Genomic DNA, 22,563 nt, shown 5'->3' on the forward strand with positions numbered 1-22,563 from the left:
TAATGAGTTGATAGCAAAACGAGCTCAGTGTGGTTTAAATGTTGATTTAGAGTTTTTAGTTAATGATGATGATAGTTTGAGATTCAGAAACCAAATATGTGTCCCAAGAAATTCAGAGTTGATTCAGATGATTTTGAATGAAGCTCACAGCAGTCGGTTATCTATTCACCCAGGTAATACGAAGATGTATAATGATATGAAATAGCTCTATTGGTGGCATGGTATGAAGCGAGATATTTTTGACTTTGTTTCAAAATACTTAATTTGTCAACAAGTAAAAGCCGAACATCAGGTACCTTCTGGATTACTTTAGCCGGTCATGATACTTGAGTGGAAATGGACAGAGTTACTATGGATTTTGTATCTAGTTTACCATTGACACCGAGCAAGAAAGATGCAATCTGGGTTATTGGTGATAGATTAACTAAATAGGCTCATTTTATTCTGATACGTACATATTACTCGCTTGATAAGCTAGCTTAATTGTATGTTTCTCAGATTGTGAGATTACATAGGGTACCTATTTCTATTGTTTCAGATAGAGATCCGAGGTTTACGTTGCGGTTTTGGAAGAAACTGCAAGATGCACTAGGTATGAAATTACATTTCAGCAATGCTTTTCATCTGCAAACAGATGGTCAGTCTGAGCGAATCTTTCAGATACTTGAGGATATTTTGAGATGTTGAATTCTCGAATTCAAAGGTACATGGGAATGATATCTACCTCTGATTGAATTTGCTTACAATAACAGCTTTCAATCAAGTATCAAAGTGGCACCTTATGATGCTTTTTACGATTGTAAATGTCGTACACCATTGTATTGGACTGATCTTAGTGAAAATAAGATACACAGGGTTGACTTGATCAGAGAAACTGAACAGAAAGTGAAAGTGATCCGTGAAAGTCTAAAAGCAGCATCAGACCGTCAGAAATCATACGTGGACTTGAAATGAAAAGATATAGAGTTTCAGATCAGAGATAAAGTCTTTTTGAAATTCTCACCGTGGAAGAAAAGAATCAAATTTGGTCGCAATGGCAAATTAAGTCCAAGGTTTATTAGGCCGTATGAGGTAATAGAATGCATTGGCCCAGCTGCTTATAAACTGTTGTTGCCACTTGAGTTGGAAAAGATCCACAATGTATTCCATGTTTCGATGCTTCGTAGATATCGATCTAATCCTTCACATGTAATTAGTCCGCCTGAGATTGAGGTTAAGCCCGATATGATGTACGAGGAAGAACCGATTTGCATTCTAGCTCGTGAGATTAAAGAGTTGAGAAATAAGAAAATTTCATTGGTTAAAGTACTGTGGCAAAAACATGGAATTGAGGAAGCAACATGGGAGCCAGAGGGTACAATGGAAGAGTGATATCCAAACCTATTCACCAGTAAGATTTTCGGGGACGAAAATCCTTAAGGGGGGAGAGTTGTAACAGCTCGAATTAGACCCTAATCAGAACAATGGTTTCGAGACCACGAATTCGAGTTAGAAAATTATTTAAAAAATATTATTTGTGTTTATTTTGTGTGAATTTATATTTGTGAAATTTTTGTGATTTAATTTTTTTGTTTAGATATTCGATTAAATAAAAGGACTTAATCGCGTAAAAGGGAAATTTGGTGGTTATTTCTTAAAGGGACCTAATTGCTATTGGCTTCTTTAATGGGAACCTTTATGTTGTAAATAGTCCACTTACATATTAGTTGGACGGTATTAGGCTTATAATATAAAGTTTTTATAATAATTCATTAAGGTTATATTTGTAAATTAAACTTTAAGTTATAATATGTTATAATATATATAACATAAAACATAAAATAAAGTTAACATATGTGTTATTATTATTGTTCTTGCCGAAACCAAATAAAAGAAAAAAGAAACAAGGTTCGGTTGCTATCAAGCTCAATCAAGGTATGTGTTTAGCTCGATTTTTGATAATTTTTACGTTTTTCAGATCGTTGCTTCAAGTACTACAAAACCCATACTTGAATTTTTCATTTTGGTGAATATTTTGAGTTATGCCATTGTTAAGAGCTTGTGATTTTTTTGGTTTGATGATGAAATATGAAAGATATATTTTAGATTAACATGTTTTGTATTGGAATTTTTGATAATTTTGAGTAAGTAGGACTAAATTATAAAAAAGATAATTTGAGGGACTAAAATGTGAAATAAATGAAATATATTGATTTGTATTAAAATTCGGCCCAACATAGGTATGTTGAAATTTTGTATATTTTGTGTTTTGTGCAATAGGGACTAAATTATAAAAAGTGTAAACGTTAGGGGTAAAATGGTAATTTGCTCATTTATGTGTTTTTGGACTAAATTGAATGAAAATATGTTTGAATGAGCTTAGGAATAGTTAGGATACATATGTCATGACATAGGATTCCGATTTATGTGTGCGAGTAAGACTATGGCATCGATATGTGACTTCGATATATGTGTGCGAGTAAGACCCTGTCTGGGACAGAGGCATCGATTTGTGATTACATGTAAGACCACGTCTGGGACGTTGGCATTGTACGATATATACGTGATTATCCGAGTGTCTTATCCAATTCCAAATGGTTCATCGGGCAAAGATAAGCTGTGTTTGAGTGTGTAAAACAAGCCAAATGATCAGGTATGAATTAGCTTGATGTTTATTTAAAATAAGCTAAGTGTGTAATTTGATACTCATTACAAATTGTCTGTACTACAAATGAGGAATATATATGAACTAGGTATGTGTATTCAATCTTATGAATATTATTGGAATGGGTCTTAATTATATGCTTAGGAATTTATATATTCGGTCACATAATCAATATATGTATACATAATTATTTGGTGACATGTGAGCTTAAGTAATTGTGTGTATGTGAATTAGATTTGTAATGACTATTTGGCTTTGGAAATTAAATGCTAATATGATAATTTGTCTATATAGACATTCGATCAAGGTGATATTTGTAATGAATATTTTATATATATAATATGAACTTATATGTGCTTGGGTTTAAATGTATAATGATAATATAATGTGGTTCAGTTTAATTAAGTTGATAACATCGTTAGTTTGTTTATTTTCTTATGAACTAAGCTATGATAACTTACTCTATGTGTACAAATTTACTTTGTTTTAGAGATTTTGGATTCAAGTTACGAGCTCGGGGATCATCAGCAAAGTCTATCACACTATCGATTGTTTCGGTACCTTTACAAATGAACTATCAAACCTATGGCATGTATAGGCTTATCTTTTGAAAAGTTAGATTTTGGTTCTGTATAATTTGAGCCATGCGAAAATGGCTTAATTACCATGTTTGATTTCGGCTATGTTTGCTTATGTTTTGAATTTATTTTAGCTATGGTATATTATGCTATGGATGAGTGGAATTTGTGATGTGTGTCTTGTTGTGCATTGAAGTTGATTGGCAATTTAGATAATGTACTTATAAGTATGGTCTATAATTGCTATGTTACTCTTGGTTAAGATAACTTGGCTATGAATTGTAATAATAATAATCTTATTTGGTTGACAAGTACATTCGGTCAAATGTTGAATTGAGATAATGAATATATATTTGGATATTAATTCAGCATATATATTTTTATTCTTGTGAAATGTGGTTGATTATAATGCTAATGTTTGTTCATACAATTGATCATGTTAATTTTGGTATTCGGTTACCATTTTCATGTAATATATGTTTGGAATTTGGTTGAGGTTTATGGGTATATATATATTAGGGTGTTCGAAAAATCGGCTATGATATATATATTTGTATATTCATAAGTGTATTTAATTGACCCAACTATGTTTCATGTTAAATTATAATATGTATATACGTATATGTGTGCTTATATTAAGGATGATATATTTACATGTTTAGCTATATAAATTCGTTGGTTACCAGTAAGTTTATGACTATGTATAATTGAATTATGTTAGCAGAGTGGTTAACTGAATAAGAGGGGCTTTATTAATAACCGGATGCTTCTTCTTAATTTGTGTTAATATGCAAAGCATATGAATTACATATGCATTAATATATTAATGATGCATAAATAAATAAAAGGTTAGTAATGAAATTTGTTTTTAAAAAATAACGTATAATTTGTATATGAGCATAACTTATGTAAATAGGTTTGGTATTCAATTATCAACAATGTTGATTTGTTATATGCCCTGTATGCACAATACTTGTTTTGTTATATGTTGGATTAAACATTAAATATGCTATATGGTAAATGATATGATTTTAAGTTTTAGATTTTGATTAAATTACGAGCATTGTTGTAATCAAAATCTCGAATTGTAATATGTAATGCGTATATGTATGTTCTATAATATGATCGGTAATGCCTCGTATTACCTAATTCTGTGATGGATGTGGGCTAGGGTTGTTACATGCAGATTTATTTATCTAGTGTGTGGAAAATTCCCATTGGGTGTCACCTATAACAACCCTAACCCTTATCTGACTCTGGAATAGGGTTACTAGGCATTACCGGATAACACACCTCATTCACATACATATATGCAATCATAATCAAAATCCATTCATATCAAACATATTGTCCCTTATAAGGTCCTACGAAACCTTAAAACATGCCTAGAAGTGGTTCGGGACTAAACCGATAACATTCACAAACTTTGAGAAACTTAGAAAATTTTCAAACTTTTAAAGGTCACACACCCATGTGAACAGGTCGTGTGCCTCACACGGTTTGCAGACACGCCCGTGTCACAGGCCGTGCGAAAACAGGGCATACATACTGACTTGTACCACACGGCTGAGTACACGCCCGTATGCCATTGCCATGGGAAAACTGGGGAGGTTACAGACTTGGGTCACACGGCCGACAACATGCCCATGTGCAAACCTGTGTGCCACTTACGGCCAGTAGACATGCTCGTGTTTCTAGGTCATGCCAAACCTGTAGGGTATACTAACTTTAATTCGAAGGGTAACCCAAGGTGTAACACCCCTTACCCGTGTCCGAAGCCGGAACAGGGTACGAGGCATTACCACACTTAATCGCTGACAAACATGCAAAAATCAGGCTCTAAAATTTCTTTTTATTAAAAACTTTTCATACACATGCATAATGTCCCATACACGGGCCTACGAAGCCCTAAACATACATCGGGATTGATTCAGGACTAAACCGAGAACTTTAAGAAGTTTTAGGAAAACTTAGAAAATTTTCCCATGGAACAGGGTCACACGCCGGTGTGCCTTTGGCACACCCATGTCCTCAGGCCGTGTAAATCTTTGTTTATAACGTTAGCATGCAAATCGATCCACACGGTCGGGCCACACGCCTGTGTCGGGTCAAATTGATTGAGATTGAATTATGATTGTATGAATTGATTGAATGCATGAGAAAAGTATGGTTATATGTGTTATAAGTCCAGTTATACTCTGTAACCCTATTTCGGCATTGAATATGGGTTAGGGGTGTTACATTTATTGGTATCGGAGCTACAGTTTAGTCGATTCTTGGACAACATTGTAACAGCCCGTTTTTAGGAGTAATTAGAATAGTGGTTTTGGGACCACAATCCAAAGTCAAAATATTTATTTTATTATTTTAATAAGGTTTACAGCATGATAGAATTATTATGTGAAACTTTCGTAAAGAAATTTTACCGTTTAACTGCTTAATTTGATAAAAATGACTGAATTGCGTACAATAAAAGTTGAGATTTATTAGTTAAATGCACTAAATCATTATGAAATAAATTAGTTAAGTTTTTTATGCTGCAATTAACCCTTTTATAATGCAAGTTGACCATTTCATGCATGAACTAGTGGGATTTTAATGTTTTAAAGAAAGGGAAATTTGGTAATTTAGGTAATAAATAAAGATTTAATAAAACAAGCCAAAATTCTTTCTAATTTTCATCTTCATCACCGAAATGGAGGAAGAATAACACCATTTTTGTTCATTAAAGGTTCGTCCAAGCTCCATTTATGCATGTAAGCCCGTTTTTATTCGATTTTTAATAATTTCTAAATTTTTGAGCTCGTTGCAGCTTAATCTAGCTAGCCCGTATCTCCGTTTTTGAAACTACTATAGATTTTTAATGATGCCATTGTTGAATGCTTGGTTTCTTATATGTTTTATGATAGAATATTAATGTTTGAAGCTAGATTAACAAGTTTTATAAAGTGATTTTTGACAAAAATGTCAATTAAGGACTAAATTGGGAAAAGTTTAAAATTCATGGTTAGATGTCTGAATAAATGAAAAATATAGGTTCTTATGAGCATGTATGAAATTTGGCTAGCTTGGGCTATGATGAAATTTATTAAATTTGCATTTTACGAGCTTAGGGACTAATTTGTAAAAAGGTTAAATGTGTAAGGGTAAAATAGTAATTTTACTAAAATATGAAACTGGGTTAAAATGAATAGAATATGAATTGAAATAGCTGAATTTGATTGATTAGATCAAGTTAAGCCTCGTACGAGTCTATATCGAGGGAAAAACAAAGTTTCGGACTAGTCGATCCAATTCGTCGTTACAACGAATGAGGTAAGTTCGTATGCTAATAAACGTACTTAAATTGTGTTATAAATGCTTATATATTATTGAATTTAATTGAATGTTGAATGGTCATGATTATGAGTCGAGAACGACAGAATTACGACATCTAAAAGTCTCGTACGAACCTTAGGAGTAGTATAGGATACAAATGTCATGACATTAGGATCACTGAGATGAGATTACATGTAAGACCATGTCTGGGACATTGGCATCGTTTATCAATTTTGTGTAAGACCCTGTCTGGGACAGTGGCATCGATATGTGATAACATGTAAGACCATGTTTGGGATATGGCATTGTTCAAGCTATATGTGATTGCCGAGTATCCTTAACGATTCTGAATGGTTCAACGGGTAAAGTCAAGACGAGAGTGAAAGTACAATCGAATTAAGTGATACAGGTACGTACAAAACCTATATGAGAATCAAATGAAGGTAATTTGGAAAGTTCTTAGTGTATCATGTATATGAAATAAGAAAGATTTATGTATCAGTATGTTTCATGCCAAAATATGTTTATTTGTCTATAATGAGGTATGAATTGAATGATATGTGAGATATGAGTTATAGTTGTTTAAACTAAATATTCCTATGTCACATAGTGTACAAAATACTGTTAGTGATGATATTTCACATAATTCACTTGACTAAAGAAAAGGTGATGGAATTTGAATTGTATAAAGTGTATATATATGATTGCTTATGCATTTGAAGATGTGAATGAATTGATAAGAAGTATTCAAACCATATGTGTTTTTAATGAAAAAACTCATGAAAATCTTGATTAACTATGTGTATAAATTCGAGATAGAATGGTGCAATCATATGAATTATATCATGTTTTGAATAATGGTTTTAAATGTAGTTATTTAAAAATATGAGTTTATTGCCATACGAGCTTACTAAGTTTATAGCTTAATTGTGTTATTTTTCTATGTTTTATAATGTTTTATAGTGATTCGAACGTTCGCTTGGGTTGGAAGTGGGTGGGGATCGCATCACACTATCCCATTTTGATTTCGGTATTTATATAGTTGTGACTTGGTTATATGGCATGTATAGGCTTGAGTCTTTTTTATAAAGGTTTTGGTGATGTATTTGCCCATTTTATATGGCTTATTAATGACTTATGTTTAATGTGTAATTGTCTTGTGTAATGGCATAATTTGGTATTGTTGGTGATGGTTCGAGATGATCATTTAGTCAATTAGTATATGATAAGTATTTACTTATGAAAAGCATTAATTTGGTCTTAATACATGAATGGCTAATAGATGATTTATGAGTCAAGATTTGTTTGTGATTGATGGTAGTAAAAATACATATTGAAATAGGTTGTATTGATATGTATGATATGTACTTTGGTGTATGATTGAATAGGTGAATAATGATGAAAGAATCATGCTAGTTGGTATGTGTTTGAATCTGCAAATGGTATTGATTTGAGTATACGAATGCTTGATTTTGAAATGGCTTATAATGTGTATTGAAATGAATATTTTGGCTACCTATATATGTATTTGAAATGGTACTATTTTGATTGCTAGGTGTGCATCAGAAAAAGGTGGCAAGTTGGCTTTGCAATTAGCATATTTTTGTCCACACGAGCAGAGACACGGGTGTGTGTCTCAGCCGTGTGTGATACACAGTCATGTTATACGGTCATGTATCCTCTGGGGTAGCCCTTCGATGTTAAGTCAGTATACCCTGCAGATTTGGCACAGCCTAGACACACAGGCGTGTCTACTGGCCGTATGTGACACACGAGTTGGCACATGGGCGTGTGGTCGATCGTGTGGCCAAGTTAGTAAGCTCCCTAATTTTCCCACAGCCATGACAAACAAGCGAATCCTCGGCTGTGCGGTGAAGTTAGTATGTATGCTCTGTTTTCACACGGCCTATGACACAGGCGTGTCTGGTAACCGTGTGTGCAAACGGCCTGTTCACATAGGCGTGTGACCCTAGAAAACCTGAAAATTTTCTAATTTTCTTAAAGTTTGCAAATGATATTGGTTTAGTCTTGAACCACTTCTAAGCATGTTTTAAGGTCTCGTAGACCTATATAAGGGACAGTGTGAGTATGAATGAATGAAATATGATGATATATGTGATCAACGTATGAAGTATGAATCTGAACGATATGTATTGACCGATAATGCCTTGTAACCCTATTCTGGCGACAGATACTGGTTAGGGGTGTTACAAATGTAGCATATGTGAGTCTAGCTATACATGCTATATATTTAAATTGAGATAGTGTGATGACTACTGACATTTTCAAATGTGTTTTATATAGTAAATGGATCCTGATCGAGCTGTAGTTGATGAGGTTGAGAGTAATGCGCCTGATCCCATTCAAGGAACAGCGCCTACTGAATCTAGACCCGTGTCTAGTAGTCACAGAGGTGAGGCTAAAGAATCCTTCTTTCAAATGATGAACGAGTGGTTCACTCAATACATTCGTACGAACTTGGCCGCTCAACAACCTCCACCCCTCCTATTCCCCAACCGATCCCTAGAGTTCCTAGAGGTATAGATCCTTTGTGACTAAATAAACCACCTGTTGAAAAGTTACAGAAACATGGGGCTGAGGAATTCAGAGCCACTGTTAACGATGACCCTAAGAGAGCCAAGTTTTGGCTTGAGAACATGATTTGGGTATTTGATGAACTTTCTTACGCACCTGAAGAATGTTTAAAATGTACTGTATCATTCTTGAGAGGCACTATGTATTAGTGGTGGAATACCTTGATATCCATAGTTCCGCGAGAAAGAGTTACTGAGGAATTCTTTCAAGTTGAATTCAAAAAGAAATACATCAGCCAACGGTTCATAGATTAGAAACTAAAGGAATTTCTTGAACTGAAATTGGGTCGTATGTCGATGATCGAATATGAAAGAGAGTTTGTATGACTCAGCAAATACGCTTGTGAATGTGTTTCTTTCGAGGCTATAATGTGTAAAAGATTCAAAGATGGATTAAATGAAGAAATTAGATTGTTGGTTGGGATTCTTGAGCTGAAAGAGTTTGTCATTCTAGTTGACAAAGCTTGCAAAGTCAAAGAGCTTAGCAAAGAGAAAAGAAAAGCCAAATCTGAGGCTAGAGACTTTAGAAAGAGATTTGCAGGCAAATCACATCAGTCAGCATCAAAGAAATCTAGAGAATATCATCCTTGTTTTGCTGCTTCTGCGGGGATTTTGATTAGAGATAGAGATGCGAGACATTTCAGTTCTAAACCTCAAATAATATCTATTGCTGGTGTGGGTATTGTTAGAAATGTTGGACCTAAATGAAAACACTGCAATAAGCGACATTATAGTGAATGTCGAATAATAAGCGGAGCTTGTTTTAAATGTTGATCTCTTGATCATTATTTCTGGGACTGTCTAGAAAAGTTTATAGCTGAAAGAGATCAACCAGCGAAAGCAAGTAATACGGCTACTAGAGGGAGACCATCCCGAAACACAAGAAATATGAGTGGTAACCGAGGTACTACAATAGATTCTGCTATGAGATCTGAGGCACGAGCACCTACCCGAGCTTATGCTATTCGTGCACTGGAGGAGGCATCATCGCTAGACATTATTACCGGTACTTTTTCTTTTCGATACTGATATAATTGCATTGATAGATCCTAGACCAACCCATTCATTTATCTATATGAATTTAGTATTTAAAAAGAGTTTACATGTCGAGTCTACAAAGTTTGTAATTAAAGTATCGAACCCCTTAGGCAAGTCTGTTTTAGTTGATAAAATTTGTAAGAATTGTCCTTTGATGACTCGGGGTTACTACTTTCTGGCTGACTTGATGCTTCTACCGTTCGATGTGATTCTGGGTATGAACTGGCTGACTATGCATGATGCAGTTGTGAATTGTAGATGGAAGATTATCGAATTGAAATGTCAAAATGGAGAAATTCTTCGGGTTGAGTCTGATGATTCGAGTGAATTATCTACTGTGATATTGTCTATGTTAGCTCAGAAATATATGAAAAAGTGCTATGATGCATATCTTACATACGTACTGGATACAAAGGTAACTGAATCAAAGATTGAATCTGTACCTGTTGTTTGTGAGTTCTTGGATGAATTTCCAGAAGAATTATCAGGTTTGCCACCGAACAGAGAGGTTGAATTTGGTATTGAATTAGTATCGGGAACAACACCGATATCGATAGCTTCGTACAGAATGGCTCCAACATAGTTAAAAGTGATGAAAGCTCAGTTGCAAGAATTGACAGATAAAGGTTTTGCACGATTGAGTTTTTTTTCCCTGGGGTGCACCGGTATTGTTTGTAAAGATGAAAGACAGCATGTTGAGAATGTGTATTGATTACAGACAGCTGAATAAAGTGAGTATAAAGAACAAATACACTCTACCGTGTATTGATGATTTATTTGATCAGTTGAAAGAGGCTACAGTATTTTCAAAGATTGATTTGAGATCAGGTTATTATCAGTTGCGAGTTAAAGAGTCAGATGTACCGAAAACTGCATTCAGAACAAGGTACAGACATTATGAATTCCTTGTTATGCCTTTTGGATTAACTAATGCTCTTGCAGTTTTTATGGATTTGACGAACCGAATATTCAGACCGTATTTAGATAGATTCGTTGTTGTATTCATTGACGTCATTCTAATCTATTTGCGAGATGAATCTAAACATACCGAGCACTTGAAAGTTGCGTTACAAACTCTACGTGCTAACCAATTATTTGCAAAGTTCAGTAAATGTGAGTTTTGGCTTCGAGAGGTTGGATTTTTGGGGCATATTGTTTCAGCTGAAGGTATTAGAGTTGACTCGAGTAAGATTCTGCTATTGTTGATTGGAAATCTCTGAGAAATGTGTCTAAAGTCCATAGTTTTCTGGGCTTAGCAGGCTATTACCGAAGATTCGTGAAAGGATTTTCAATGTTTGCGACACCAATGACACGACTACTTCAAAAAGATGTGAAATTTGAATGGTCAGAAAAAAGTCAATAGAGTTTCGAACAGTTGAAAGTACTGTTAACTGAAGCACCAGTTCTAGTTCAACCTAAATTGGGGAAAGAGTTTTTGATTTATAATTATGTGTCATTAAATGGTCTGGGATATGCTCTGATGCAAGAAGGAAAAGTTATAGGTTATGCTTCCTAACAATTGAAACCGTGTAAAAAGAACTATTTGACACATGACTTAGTGTTGGCTGCAATTGTGTTCGCATTGAAAATTTGGCGACACTACTTATACGGTGAAAAATGCCACATTTATACGGATCACAAAAGCTTAAAATATCTGATGTCACAAAAAGATTTGGATCTAAGACAACGAAGATAGCTCGAGTTATTGAAAAATTATGAATTTGTGATTGACTATCACTCGGGAAAAGCTAATGTTGTTGTTGATGCCTTGAGCCTAAAATCTTTATTTGCATTACGGGCAATGAATATCCAATTGATGATTTGTGATGATGGGTCTATTTTAGCTGAATTAAAAGCTAAACCGGTATTTCTTCAACAAATCTGTAAAGCTCAGAATGATAACCTTGAATCGCAAGTTAAACGAATTCAATGTGACACTATCCCTAATTCAGAGTTTTAGATTGGAACCGATGATTGTTTAAGGTTTCGTAATAGAATTTGTATACCGAGAAATTCAGAACTCATTTAGAAGATTTTGCACGAAGCACATAATAGTTGCTTATCGGTTCATCCGGGGGGTACTAAAATATACAACGATTTGAAATAATTTTACTGGTGGCAAGGCATGAAACGAAATATCTCAAAGTTTTTTTCTAAATATTTTATTTGTCAGCAAGTCAAAGCTAAACATCAAGTATCATTTGGTTTACTGTAGCATGTAATGATTCCTGAGTGGAAATGGGATAGAATTATAATGGATTTTTGTCAAGATTTCCCATAACTCCACAAAAGAAAGATGCTATTTGGGTTGTTGTTGATCAACTAACGAAATCTACTCATTTCATATTGGTAAGTTCAGATTACTCACTTGATAAATTAGTTGAATTGTACATTTCTGAGATTGTTTGATTGCACGGGGTGCCACTATCTATTATTTCGGATAGAGATCCTAGGTTTATGTCACGATTCTAGGAGAAACTGTAAGAAGCTTTGGGAACACGGTTGAATTTCAGTACTTCTTTTCATCCTCAAACCGATGGTCAGACCAAGAGAGTTATTCAGATTCTGGAAGACATGTTCAGATGTTGTATTTTAAAGTTTGAGGGCAGTTGGGAAAAATACTTACCGTTGATTAAATTTGCGTATAACAACAGTTTTTAAACTAGTATAAAGAGGGCACCGTACAAAGCTTTATATGGTCGCAAATATCAAACGCCACTATACTGGACTGAAATGAGTGAGAAAAAGGAAAGTTGAGTCTGTGATTTATCAAACCGCATGAGATCATCAAAAGAATAGGGCCTGTAGCGCTTCGACTATCTTTACCGTCAGAACATGAAAAGATTTATAATGTCTTTCACGTTTATATGCTACGATAATACAGGTCCAATCCATCAAATGTAATTCTCTGATAGATATTGAGATACAGACTGATTTGACGTACAGTGAAGAACCGATTAGGATTTTAGCTCGTGAAATCAAAGAATTAAGAAATAAATGCATAGTCCAAGTGAAAGTTCTTTGGCATAAACAAGGGATCAAGGAAGCTACGTAGGAGCCCAAGGAAACTATAAGAAAATAGTACCCTAACCTATTCACTGGTAAGATTTTTGGGAACGAAAATCCCTAAGGTCGGAGAATTGTAACAACCCGTTTTTGGTCAAATTAGAATAGTGGTTTCGGATCCACAAATCTGAAGTCAAAATAATTATTTTAGTATTACTTTTAAAAATTTCATGAAATAATTTTATCATTTGAATGCTTAATTCGGGAAAAAGGACATAATCGCATAAAATGCAAAATTAGTGTTTTATTAGTTAAAGGTGTCAAATGGCTTTGGTTTTTAAATATGATGGCCTTAAGAGGTAATTAAACCACTTGAAACATTAGTGGAATTATATGGACACATTTTAGATGTATTAAATGGTTTATTATTAAAGGTTAATTATGTAATTTGATTATTAAACATAAAATAAATAAAACAAAGTTAATTAAAGGTTCCCATTATCATCTTATAACTGAAAATAAAAGAAGAACAAGAAGAAAAATAGGGTTCTTCATTCGACTAAGCAAAATTCAAGCAATTAGGTATGTGTTTTGATATGTTTTTAATGATTTTATGTTTTTTGAGATCGTTGCTTCGTATTCTAGCTAGCCCATACCTTAAATTTTGAAACTGTTAAAGGTTTATCATGTTTCCATTGTTGAATGTTTGAGTAATTTGATGTTGATAACAGATTATGAAGGTTTATTGATAGATAAACTAATTTTGTAAAGTGATTTTTGACAAAAATATCAAAAAGGGATTAATTTGTGAAAATATAAAATTATGTTAGTAAAAGTGTGAATAAATTGAAAATATGGGCTGCTAGTAACATGTATTAAATTTGGCTAAGCATGGGTTTGTACTAAATTGCATGAATTTGCAATTTTTTGTGATAAGGACCAAATTGTAAAAATGTGAAAGTTTAGGGGAAAATGTGTAAAATATCTCTAATGTGTGTTTTGGACTAAATTGAATAAATAGTTGATTACATAAGCTAATTTTGATAATATATAGATCAAGATAAATCGAGATTGGGATTAGATCGGGGAAAAGGAAAAGTGGACAAATAGTCAATAATTTCCATCCGAGCAACTCGAGGTAAGTTCATATAATTAGAATTAAACTTTTAAACACTTGTAATTATTTGAAATGAATATATATAATTGAGTAATTGATCTACTTGAAATACGAATGCCTTATTGATATAATCTGATGGCTACCGTGCCCCGTTTGAACCGTAGAAATTCGTAGGATACGAGTGACATGTCACTAAGGTTACCGTTTAGGTTGAGATCCTGCATGTGTTGCAGACTCACCATAGCTCGAATGAGCTTACCGATATATCAGCTTATAAGAGCTTACTGTTTTCAGCTCGTCAAAGCTTACCGTTTCAGCTCAATAGAGCTTACTATCCATCAGCTTAGGAGGAGCTTACTGATCATAGTTTGAAAAAGCAGAAATGATAATGAATTGATTGATGACTGATTTGTATACATAATGCATATCACCCGAGTATCCCTTGAAATTCTAATAGGTTTACCGGGCATAAATTTTGTTATTAGTTATGTGAAAAAGCTATGTGTTTATACCGATGAATTACTGTTATCGAACGAATTATTGTTTATGATTGAGAGTGAATTGTTACAAATGATGTATGTGATATATGAACTTGATATGATACATTGTATTGAGTATTAAATTGAGATAATGGATGATTACATACACTTATGTGACTAACTTGTTGATGAATGCTCGTGTATAGGCATTTGGCAAGTGAATTTGATATACTTTGTTTAATTGTTTGATTATGTATAAATGGTATGTTAAATTTTGAATTATACGGGCTTACTAAGCTATAAAGATTACTCGTTTCTTTTCCATGTTTTATAGAGGTTCGATAGCTTGCTCGATTCAGATAAGTCGAAGTTACGCATCACATTATCCAGTTGCTGATTGGTACCTTTAAACTTATGGATATATGTAAATATGGCATGTATAGGCTAGTTATAAAGATGATAGTTATGGCTACTTGAGCTTGTGATTTTGGTACATGTTGTGGTATAAGATAAAGCCATGTGATTTGGCTTAGCTTGATATAATGTTTTGGTTGTGTATAAGTATTCAATATGGTATGTTTTGGCAAATAGTAAATGAAATAGAAATATGCAATGTTGTCTTGATATGTGATAGGTATATGAATAGAAAATGATTTTAGTTGAACTGGTTTAATATGTGTATGAAATGTTATGGATTGGCTGCCTATTAAGTTATAAAATGTTACAATTTATGCTTGTGCAGGTATGTAAAAATAGGGTGGCAAATTGGCTTTGCAAATAGCCTATATTTGTCCACACAGGCAGAGACATAAACGTGTGTCTCGGCCATGTGTGATACACGGTCATGTTACATGGCCGTGTGTCCCTTGGTGTTGAAATTAAAATGAAGACTGTATACTCTACACGGTCTCACATAGGGTGTGTGATTGGCCGTGTGGTACAAGTAAGTATACCCTACAGGTTTAGCAGGGCCTAGCACACTGCCTAGAACACGGGCGTGTGTGGCCACTTCGCAGGGTACACGGGCTAGACACATGAGCGTGTGGTTGGCCATGTGACCCAAGTTAGTATGTACCCCTATTTTCACACAGCCAGTGACACGGGCGTGTCTAGTGACAGTGTGAGACACACGGCCTACCCACACGTGCGTGTGTCCTCTGTTTTGAGAAAAAATTTCAAAGTTTCGTGAAACTTTTATAAGTTATCGGTTTAGTCTCGAACTGCTCCTAAAGCATGTTTAAGGCCTCGTTGGCTATTATAAGGGACAAATAGATTAAGATTGAATTATGATTGTATCAATTGATTGAATGCATGAGAAAAGTATGGTTATATGTGTTATATGTTCGGTAATGCTCCATAACCCTATTTTGGAGTTAAATACGGGTGAGGGGTGTCACACCTTCATTCAAGGAGTAGCATCTACTAGTAGTAGACCTCTGTTTGTGGGCTAGGGAGGAAAGGCTAAAGTAGCCTTCTTCTAGATGATGTTCGAGTGGTTTTTAGAGTTTGAGTGAAGGAACCCAATGGCTCAACGACCTCCACCCTCACCTGTTCCTGAATCGGTCCTCGTAGTTCCTCAAGGTTTGGAACCAGTGCGAGTGAGTAAACCTCTAGTTGATAAAATATAAAAGTATAGGGCTAAAGAGTTCCATGGTACAGCCGAAGACAATCCAGAGAGGGCTGAGTTCTTGTTAGAAAACATAGTAAGAGTTTTTAATGAATTGTATTGTACACCGGTCGAATGTTTCAAATGTGCTGTTTCTTTGTTGAAAGACTCGGCTTGTTAGTGGTGGAATACATTGATTTCGATAGTACCAAAGGATCTAGTAAACTGGGAATTTTTCTAAACAAAGTTCAAAAAGAAATATGTGAGTCAGAGGTTCCTTGTAATAGCCCCTTTTTAGTCAAATCGGAACAGTGATTTCAGAACCACAAATCTGAGGTCAATATATTTATTTTTTTAATATTTTAATGTTTGCAACATGATTAAATGATTGTGTGAAAGATTCGTAAAGAATTTTTATTGTTTGGTTAGTCAATTGGGTAAAAAGGACTAAATTGCATAAAGTGCAAAAGTAGAGTTCTACTAGCTAAAAGTATCTAATTGCTATAGAACCTTAAAATAAAGGTCCTTATGTTTTAATTATACCATTAATGAAATATGTAACACCCCAAACCCAGCGCAGACGTTATGGCCGAATCTGACGTGCCACATTGGAGTTGAAAACCCACGTTCCGTTTTAGTGTTTTAAAAACCATATATTTTGTTGAGTTAACAAGGTGTATGGAAGCTGGGCACCAGGTAGGTATCCGAGATAGAGGAGGTGAGCCATGAAGGCTGCTTAAGTACCAAGCTCTTTGATTGGATCCAATCCTAAACATGCCCACAACCATAGCCACACTTTGTTATATCGAGTTTAAATTTGTTTAAGTGAACGACTTTGATAAATCGATTAATCGTGGTGTTGAACTCTTTTGAAAACAAGTATCGCTTTTGAAAACACGTCCTAAGTTTAGCCCATTTGAATAATTATCAACCAGGTTTGAAGTTATTAAAATTAAAATAATCCCAAAAGAAATAAAAGGAAAGTTAAAATGGCCTTATTACAACCCAAAATAAATAACAATTAAAGGAAACTAATGAAAACCAACGCTTATTTAAAAGTCCAAAGACAATCACCGTGGCTACTCAATCCCTCCTCCCAAGTCCCCACATCAAGGCTCACCGCAAGGTTAAGGAAAGGGGTGAGTTTGGAAACTCAGTGTGCAACAAGCCCTTTCAGAGCCCAAAACAATAATAGCTTGTTGGGTCTAAGCCCAAACCAATCTCAAACATGTCTTGGGCCATAGCCCTTTTCATATTCATAATTCATAACACTGGGCAAGCCTTTTCATATTTCATATTCTTGGGCAAGCCTTTCTTCAGAATGTGACGCCCAAAGGCCCATTTTATGTCACATGTAATGTCAATGAAAGAATGCAACCCATTTGGGGAGGCTACTCAACCCACCATCCGCTACTCTCCACCCGTACCAACCAACACACCATGTGGGGATTAACTCGACCCACCCCGCCATAACTCTCCACTGGCAGCATAGCTGCTTTATCATATAACTGGAGGCCTAGCCTCTTTTAATAACTGAGGCAAAGCCCTTTTTAATAACTGGGGCATAAGCCCTTTAATAACTGGGGCATAAGCCCTTTTAATAACTGGGGCATAAGCCCTTTTGCACTTCCTCCATCCATATAAAAACCCAACCCAATGCATTTATGAATATCTCGTGTGCATATCATACATATCATGTGCATATCATACATGTCATGTGCATATCATACATATCATGTTTATCAAAATCCCATGCATTAAGTTCATATATAAACCCTAGGGGTATAATGGTCATTTTTACCTAGGGGCAAAACGGTCATTTTCATATTATAAGGGTAATCTTGTAATTTTACCAAAAATTAGGGTTTCCATGTTTATTAACGGTTACAAACAATTCATGGGTGCAAACAATGATTCTGGCCCATTTTTAGTGAAAACGAGTTATTGGGCCAAAAACCCCTAATGGGCCCTACTTAGCCGATTCTGTCATCTATGCCCATTTAGCCTATATCCATAACATTATTAACAGTTTTAACATGCAATTTAACAGATTTCCATTTCCTACCAAATTTACCCAAATGGGCCCGAAAGCCTATTGGGCCCTAATTCAGCCCCTCGAGGCCCAACTTATCGTGAACGCCAAAAACACGTCCTTACCATTTCCATTATTCCCGATCATCATCTCATCGATTCTATCTAACTAGTGAGCGTTTGCTTGCTCACAAGTCCTCGAAATGCCAGAATTTCGGCATTTTGGCTTTTCGGCATTTATCGCTTTAAGCTATGAAAAGGGTTTGTTACACACCTGTTTGGCGATATTCCTCGACGAGATCTCCTACACGATTTCTCTTATAATCCATCGTTAATAATCAGCTTCCCATAATTGAACCAAACCTCAAATCATCTAATACTAATACTTACACATTCGGCCACCATCCATAATGGCCTTAGGAATCTTACCTTTGTCGCGATTGATGACTAGGTCTAGCCAATCCGGTGATCCAAGCTACTCCAATTCGACACTACACCTTGCTGCTCCTTCAATAAATAAACCAAAAATATTAAAAAGACCCCATAAGGCCTACACCCACATTCGCCACCTCCTAAACTAGAGGGTTTGGCTTTTGGCCATAGTTACACTAGGAATTGTTTAGAGTTTGAACACTTACCACAGTCTTCCTCCTCTTGAATTCGGATGCCTAAAAGGTAAAGGAATTGAACACCAACTATTGAAAAGGAAAGAAAAGGTTGCTGGTCACAAAGAATCGGCACCCACCTATCTTCACTGATTTCGGCTTTTTGTTGTATTTGGTGAAGTAGAGATTAAAGAAAGAAATAATAAATGAGTAGAGGAAAGTAATAGGCTGGATTTTGAAAAAGAAAAGGGAGAAAAGATGAGAGGAAGGATGGTAGATTCAGCTAGGGAAGAAAAAGAAGAGAAAAACTAAAACAAAGGAGAAAACGGCACAGCTAAGACCCTAATGCCGAAATTACTAACCTAATACCCTTCTGCCGAATTCCCCTCTCTAACCCCTTCCAAACGGCTAAGCTCTATCCTTCTCTCAAATCCCTAAAATCTCTCCCCTTATCCCTCCTTAATCCATGCGTTTGACTTGATCCAACTCACCTCTTCTGAGAATCTACTTAGGTTCCAACACTTACCCTTCCAAAGACATAAAATAAATACTCTTATTTGCCAACACAGGAATCGATCCTGTGTCTTCCTTATGCTCCACACGCCACCTTTTAGGAGCTTAGTGGCGTCACCCTTGCCACTCTACCAAAGCTCTTTTGTGATACACTTTACCCACAACTTAATATAAGGGCACCTAGCCGAAACCCCTAACTCCTAAGTCCAAAATTTAAAAATTCAACCGGGTTTTGGCTAACTCATAAGCCTTCCATAAGCCCATTTACACACCCAAATTATGAATTCCACAATCATATACCAAATTTTAGAAAATTACTTAAAATATCAGGAATCGCGAAAAACCCGAAAATCAGGGTGTTACAAAATAAGTGGACAATTATGGACAACCATTAAGTGATTTTTATTGTTTAATGTTAAGGTTAATTTGGTAATTGTTAAATACATGTTAATTAACTAAAACAAAACATAAAATTTAGGCATTCATCATTTTTATAGCTGAATCTTAGGGCAAAGAAAGCCATTTTCAAGCTTTCAAAATTTTGGCAACTTCACTTGGCTATTTTTGTAACACCCCGTACCCGAGACCGTTGCCGGAGTCGGACACGAGGGGTTCACAGACTAAATTCACTGATTGAGCATTTACCGATTAACTTTCACAATCCATTTTAACATTCCCAGACAAGCTGGCTAACTGCGTCACTGTCACCTTAAAAATCATATCTCGAGTTCTAGAACTTGAAAACCAGTTACGTAAATTTTTCCTGAAACTAGACTCATAATTCCATCTACACATTTTTTTCTAGAATTTTTAGTCAAGCCAATTAGTACAGTTTATTAGTTAAAGTCACCCCTGTTTCAGGGTTCGACTACACTGACCTTTGCGCATTACGACTTGGATATCTTCCTGTACAGGGCTCCAACACTTATGCCGTTCATTTCTAAAGAAACTAGACTCACAAGGAATCTGTTCATATAGAGAATAAATTCTAATTCTCTCTGGTTAATTTATAGTGAATTTTCAAAGTCGAAAAAGGGGATCCAGAAACCGTTCTGGCCCTGTTTCGCGAGAACTTGAATATCTCTAAAAATCCGATTCATATGGCAATTTCGTTTCTTCTATATGAAAGTAGGTTCATCAAGGTTCAATTACATAATTTATTCACTATTTTATTTCCATTTCTACTATTATGAGTGAATTTTCACATCCACATCACTGCTGCTGCCAGCATCTATTTTAAGGGTAAACTTTACCTATCCCATGATCCTCTATGGATCAACTAAGGTTTATCATACATATACCAAAAGTGATCATGCATAACCATTCCCATGGCTAACCGTTACCAACATTTCCATGCCTCTCGATGGGCAACTTACAAAATGATTATAATGCTATGATCAAAGTATACTTAAGCCATTTTCGCATGGCTATCCAAATTTACACAAAACCAAAAATCCAAACCCTTTTGTTTTAATTTATAAATTGGGAAAACCCAAGGGCTTTAAATTTTAAAAATTCTTTTCCTTTTCCCAAAATTTTCCATTTCCTTCCGGTTTAACCTTTAAACATATGTCTTAAAAATTTTAATAAATTTAAATTTTTTTAAATTTATTACTTTAAGAAAAAATTCTTACCTGTTTCCCCTTTAAACATTTTCCAATTGTTAATTTTAAATAAATTTCTAATTTCCCCTTCCTTTATAAAACCTTTTAAAGTTCCAAAAAACAAATTTAACCTTTTCCTTAACAAAATACGAATTTTAAACTTGCCCATAAAAAACCAAATTCCGGGCTTCAAAATAAAAAACCCTTTTCCAAATTTTACAATTCCCACGGGAAAAAAGCCATTGTTTTAACCCAAAAACCCACAAACCCCTTTCCAATTTTACCTTTAATATCCTATTAGGGTTATCATTTAATTATTAAACCCAAAATTTTTCACCATTTCATTTTTAAAACAAAATAAAAATATTTTTAATTTTGAATAAAACCAAAATTTCACCATAATTAAATTTTAAAGGGGAATCAAAACCAATTTCAATTTCCCTTTCAAATTAAATCAACAATTTCCCAAAATTTTATTTAAAAATTAAAATTTTTTATTTATTTCATTTAAAATGATGGTCGTTATTAAATAAAACCATTTTACAAATAAAATTTTAAACCCAAAATTAGGGAAAAGGGTTCCAAAACCCTTTTAAATTTCGGGTTCCTTTCCAATTTTTTAAACCCGGAAAATTGGGTTTTTAAATTAACCCTAAATTTAAATTACATTTTTAAAATTTTTAAACATTTAAATTTTCCCAACCCTTTTTCCAAATTTTTTAAAAATTTTAGTTTAATTAAAACCGTTTAATTCAACATAATTACTTATAACCATTAGATTTATTTTTTAAGGTAATTTTTATATTTAATAACTAATCAAATTCATAAAATAAACTTCAATTACATTTAGGAAGCATTTTCCAGCTCAAATTAGATAATTCTTTTACAACAGACGTTCTCAGAGTTCTAGACTAAATTTAATTTCTTTAATTTATCATTTTAAACATTCGAAATTAATCCTTCAAATCCTTTCCATATTAGAACTTAAAACCATTCTCAATTTTTCTCATCATAATTTCAAATTTATTACCATAATTTATTAAATTTTTCATTCAAATGATTTCTCATAACTTACTCTTACCAAATTATCCTCATTTCAGGAAAACTATCCAAATTTTATGAGTAACAATCCTTAATTTATAATTCCATAAGTATCCAAAATTTCCCAGGATACCTAAAAACCATCCTTTCATTCTTTTTATAAATATCATCAATCATTACCATTTTTAACTATAAATTCCAAATTAAACATAAATCCAAATGTGCTAGTCCATTTGGAAAACCTTCATATTGATATAAGTTTAATACCAAATTAGCATCCAACAAGTTGGAAGAACTGCTATCCATATACTCAAACATCCCAATAAATATCCTTTATAACTCCATCGTATCTCAATATTCAACTTCCACACACCGAACATTTAATTCAT

This window comes from Gossypium arboreum, chromosome 3 (genome assembly GCF_025698485.1).
Source record: "Gossypium arboreum isolate Shixiya-1 chromosome 3, ASM2569848v2, whole genome shotgun sequence".
NCBI classification, from domain to species: Eukaryota; Viridiplantae; Streptophyta; class Magnoliopsida; order Malvales; family Malvaceae; genus Gossypium; species Gossypium arboreum.